Below are 6,000 nucleotides of genomic sequence, written 5' to 3' on the forward strand. Positions count from 1 at the left end.
AGATCTTTCAGATTGGAGGACTGTTTGTATCATCATCGCCCGAACAGCCATACAGTTTCACATGTATTCCATCACTAAGTACAACATCAGATATATAGTTTTTGTATTATTCTCTCTAACATGACCACATCTCTTTTTCATATATATTTTCTTATTATATTTTATGCTTAATTATTTTTACTATATACACATATATAACTATCACTCACATACACTTACACATTGAATTAAGGATATTAAATTATCACATGGAGATAGCTTCTAGTATGTCATATTTTTATGGGTTCATACAAGAACCAACATTTTAATACATACACACATACTTTATTATGGTTGGCTTGTTTCCATCTTTGCTCTGTTTTAACCAGGTTGTGCTTTCGCTGTGTGTTATATTATTCATGCGCTGCATAGGATAAGTAAGCAAACTATTCACCTATATCATATACATATAGAGAGTTTATAGTGTGTTTATTCACTTTTACATATACACATTATATAAGCAATAATATTGTGTATGCACGCATTAACTATATTATATATAGAACTTTTTCTATATTTCATACAATTCTGTTTTGGCATGTAAAATTATATTTAGACTTTGATGCTGACCCGCACTTTTGCCCTTTTCTAATATGGCTGCAGGGTCGCTGTGCGCCACACTGCACATGCTCCGGTGTGCTCTCGTACCCGATACTGGGATGTTTTCATTGAACTGCGACCTTTGGTCGTGTTTCGGTTATGCACATTCGGTCGCAGACGGGACGGCTATTCGGACGCGTGGGACAGTAGAGGCGTCCGATAATATGGCGTCTTTGATTTGTAAGTAACCACAGCTGTAATCACCCTATAAATCATCGCCTCTTCCTCCTCCACCTCACTTCCTAATGAATCGGTAGCGAAACATGCGTTGAAGCATGTGGAAGGGGTGATGATGGATAGTACGTAATAATATGCACAAATTAAACTTTTTATGAACTTATTTCTGTATTCTTTTTTGCATTATGACATTTGATATTGCATGGTGATCACTTTTACTGTTCATCCTATGATTTGGATAGGCATAGTTCCATACATATATATTTTCCTTTTTGCTTAAATAATGTAAAAACATTTGGATATGCACATACATATATATATACAGTACAGACCAAAAGTTTGGACACACCTTCTCATTTAAAATTTTTTCTGTATTTTCATGACTTTGAGAATTGTACATTCACACTGAAGGCATCAAATCTATGAATTAACACATGTGGAATTATATACTTAACAAAAAAGTGTGAAACAACTGAAAATATGTCTTATATTCTAGGATCTTCAAAGTAGCCACCTTTTGCTTTGATGACTGCTTTGCACACTCTTGGCATTCTCATGATGAGCTTCAAGAGGTAGTCACCGGAAATGGTTTTCACTTCACAGGTGTGCCCTGTCAGGTTTAGTAAGTGGGATTTCTTGCCTTATAAATGGGGTTGGGACCATCAGTTGTGTTGTGCAGAAGTCTGGTGCATACACAGCTGATTGTCCTACTGAATAGACTGTTAGAATTTGTATTATGGCAAGAAAAAAGCAGCTAAGTAAAGAAAAACGAGTGGCCATCATTACTTTAAGAAATGAAGGTCAGTCAGTCCGAAAAATTGGGCAAACTTTGAAAGTGTCCCCAAGTGCAGTTGCAAAAACCATCAAGCACTACAAAGAAACTGGCTCACATGAGGACCGCCCCAGGAAAGGAAGATCAAGAGTCACCTCTGCTTCTGAGGATAAGTTTATCCGAGTCACCAGCCTCAGAAATCGCAGGTTAACAGCAGCTCAGATTAGAGACCAGGTCAATGCCACACAGCATTCTAGCAGCAGACACATCTCTACAACAACTGTTAAGAGGAGACTTTGTGCAGCAGGCCTTCATGGTAAAATAGCTGCTAGGAAGCCCCAGCTAAGGACAGGCAACAAGCAGAAGAGACTTGTTTGGGCTAAAGAACACAAGGAATGGACATTAGACCAGTGGAAATCTGTGCTTTGGTCTGATGAGTCCAAATTTGAGATCTTTGGTTCCAACCACCGTGTCTTTGTGCGACGCATAAAAGGTGAACGGATGGACTCTACATGCCTGGTTCCCACCGTGAAGCATGGAGGAGGAGGTGTGATGGTGTGGGGGTGCTTTGCTTGGGGAGTGAAATGGGTGGAGTTACGGGTGTGTCCATTGGCGTCATCGGCGCTTAACGCGTCCATTGACTTCCTAGTTCATGTCTGGTGAACCGCATGCTGGCATGCAAACAGTCACACTTCCGGAAGGGGAGCGTCGAACAACGCATGTGCACCAACATTGGAGACAGTGACAGGCACCTATGGTGGTAAAGTTCAAAACGCTCAGCCAACTGGCAATTATGAGAAGATAATAATAATGGGATGATAATCAAATATATTAAAACTATGCATATTCATTTGATTACACCAAAAAGGTAGTCATAGTTGAAAATTCATATTATTATTAAAGAATAATTAATTATTATATTATTATATATACACTAGCTATTGAATCCATTCTACTCCCGGGTGGCGAGCATTTTTATTGGTATATGGTCTCCCAACCTGTTATGTGCTGCCCCCATCCTGTTATGTGCTGCCCCCATCCTGCAGCCCCATCATGTTATGTGATCCCCCATCCTGTTATGTGCCATCCCCATCCTGGTATTTGTGCTGCCCCCATCCTGGAATTTGTGGCCCCCCATCCTGGTATTTGTGCTACTCAATTCTGTTCTGCTGCCCCCCATCCTATCCTGGTATGCATGGTACCTCTGATCCCTATCCTGGTATGCATGGTACCTGTGATCCCTATCCTAGTATGTATGGCACCTCTTATCCCTATCCTGGTATGTATGGTGCCCTTCATCCCCAGTCCTGGTATGCATGGCACCCCTCATCCCCAATCCTGGTATGCATGGCACCCCATCCCTCATCCTTGTATGCATGGCCCCCTCATCCCTATCCTGGTATGTATGGCACCCTTCATTCCTAGTCCTGGTATGCAGGGTTCCCCTCATCCCCAATCTTGGTATGCATGGCACCCCTCATCCCCAATCCTGGTATGCATGGCTCCCCTCATCCCCAATCCTGGTATGCATGGCACCCCTCATCCCAATCCTGGTATGCATGGCACCCCTCATCCCAATCCTGGTATGCATAGCACCACATCCTTCATCCTAGTAATCCCCAATCCTGGTATATATGGCCCTTTCAGCCTTATCCTGGTATGCATGGGCCCCTCACCCCCATCCTGATATGCATGGCACTCCTCTTCCCACAATCCTTGTATGCATGACACCCCATCCCTCATCCTGGTATGCATGGTGCCCCTCATCCCTATCCTGGTATGAATAGTACCCCATCCCTAATCCCTATCCTGGTATGTATGGTACCCCTTCATCCCTATCCTGGTATGTATAGGAACCCAATCCCTCATCCCTATCTTGATATGCATGGTACCCTCATCCATATCTTGGTATGTATTATACCCCCTCATCCCTATCCTGGTATGCATGGTACCCCATCCCTCATCCCTATCCTGGTATGCATGGTACCCCTCATCCCTATCCTGCTATGCATAGCCCCTCATCCGTATCCTGGCATGCATGGCCCCTCCTCCATATCCTGATATGCATGGCTCCTCCTCATACCAAATGTGGTATGCATGGCACCCCTTATACCAATCCTGGTATGCATGGCCCCCTCATCCCCAATCCTGGTATGCATGGCACCCCTCATCCCAATCCATGTATGCATTGCACCCCTCATTCCAATCCTGGTATGCATGGCACCTCATCCCTCATCCTGGTATGCATGGCACTCTCATCCCCAATCCTGGTATGTAAGGCCCCCTCAGGCTTATCCTGGTATGCACGGTACCCCTCATCCCCATCCTGGAATGCGTGGGCCCCTCATCCCCCAATCCTGGTATGCATGGCACATCATTCCTTATCCTGGTATGCATGGTACCCCTCATCCGTATCCTGGTATGCATGGTACTGCATCCCTCATCCCTCATCCTGATATGCATGGCACCCTCATCACCAATCCTGGTATGTATGGCCCCCTCAGTCTTATCCTTGTATGCATGGTGCCCCTCATCCCCATTCTGGTATGCATGGGCCCCTCATCCTCCAATCCTGGTATGTGTGGTACACCTCATCCCCATCCTGGTATGCATGGCCGTCGCATCCCCCAATCCTGGTATGCATGGTACCCCTCATCCTGGTACGAATGGCACCCTCATCACCAATCCAGGTATGTATGGTCCCCTCAGCCTTATCCTGGTATGCATGGTACCCCTCATCCATATCCTGGTATGCATGGTACCCCCTCATCCCAAATCTGGTATGCATGGCACCCCTCACCCCAATTCTGGTGTGCATTGCACCCCATCCCTCATCCCTCATCCTGGTATGCATGGCACCCTCATCCCCAAGCCTGGTATGTATGGCTCCTCAGCCTTATCCTGGTATGCATGGCACCCCATCCCTCATCCTGGTATGCATGGCACCCCTCATCCCTATCCTGGTATGCATGGTGCCCCATCCCTCATCCCCTGTCCTGGCATGCATGGTACCCCATCCCTCATCCCTGTCCTGGCATGCATGGTACCCCTCATCCTGGTATGCATGGCACCCTAATCACCAATCCTGGTATGCATGGTACCCCTCATCCCCATCCTGGTATGCATGGCACCACATCCCTCATCACGAATCCTGGTATGTATGGTACCCCTCAGACTTATCCTGGTATGCATGGTACCCCTCATCCCCATCCTGGTATGCATGGTACCCCTCATCCCCATCCTGGTATGCATGGTATCCCTCATCCCTATCCTAGTATGCATGGCACCCCATCCCTCATCTTGTTATGCCTTGTACCCCCTCATCCCTAGCCTGATATGTATGGCACCCCTCATCCCTATCACGCTGCACACACACACAAAATAAACAATTATACTCACCTTTATTCCCTGTGCTCCAGCGCTGCGTCCCCTTTTGCTGGGAGGAGTGTGGCGTCGGAATACGCGCGTGCCCATACCACGCTGTCTGGCGCCATTTTGCTGAAGATACACTGCAAATGGTCCTGCCCCCGGTCTCCGGTCAGAACAGAGGCACTGCGGCAACAATCCTCCCGGTCAGGTAAGTATGTATTTATGGCGCTGGAGATCACGGTATGCGTTCAGTGTCTACGCATACCGCGATCTCCGGCGATATTCACTCCTCTTACCTGCAACGGCTGGATGCGGTCGTTTGTCTGGAGCCAGACTGCGCAGGTGCATTGCGCTTGCACAGTCTATAAAGACTTCGAACAGAGGGACGCATGTAGCGTTATGTTATAAATAAAGAATGAGAAGGGATACTAACAGCAGTAGTAACTGAGTATATTATATGTAATATAATCACAATATCGATGTAATACGATGTCAATAAAAAGTCTAAAGTAAGGGCAGTGAAATTAAGACAATATATTTAAAGAATACCACCAACCATAATATGTTGCTTTGTGTCCTTCTAAAGTGTCAGTGCGTGGGTGTACTGAATTTGGTGACATTGATTAGTGAATGAAGATATTCAAAATTAATTGTGTGAGTGTGATAATATATACAGTTGAAATCAGAAGTTTACATACACTATATATAAAGACACATATGCATGTTTTTCTCAATATCTGACAAGAAATCAGAATAAATCATTCCAGTTTTAGGTCAATTAGGATTATCATAATTTGTAATATTTGCTAAATGACAGAATAACGAGAAAGAGAATGTTTTAAGGCATTTTTATTACTTACTGCAAAGTCAAAAGTTTACATACACTAAGATTACTATGCCTTTAAACAATTCTGGACTGCCCATATGATGATATCATGTGTTTAGAAGCTTCTGGTTAACATCTGAGTTAATCAGAGACACACCTGTGGATGTATTTTAATGCACACCTGAAACACACTGCTTCTTTGTGTAGCATCATGGGA

The sequence above is a fragment of the Phyllobates terribilis genome, unplaced genomic scaffold (assembly GCF_046119375.1).
Source record: "Phyllobates terribilis strain yellow unplaced genomic scaffold, ASM4611937v1 Scaffold_11__3_contigs__length_659146591, whole genome shotgun sequence".
Lineage (NCBI taxonomy): Eukaryota > Metazoa > Chordata > Amphibia > Anura > Dendrobatidae > Phyllobates > Phyllobates terribilis.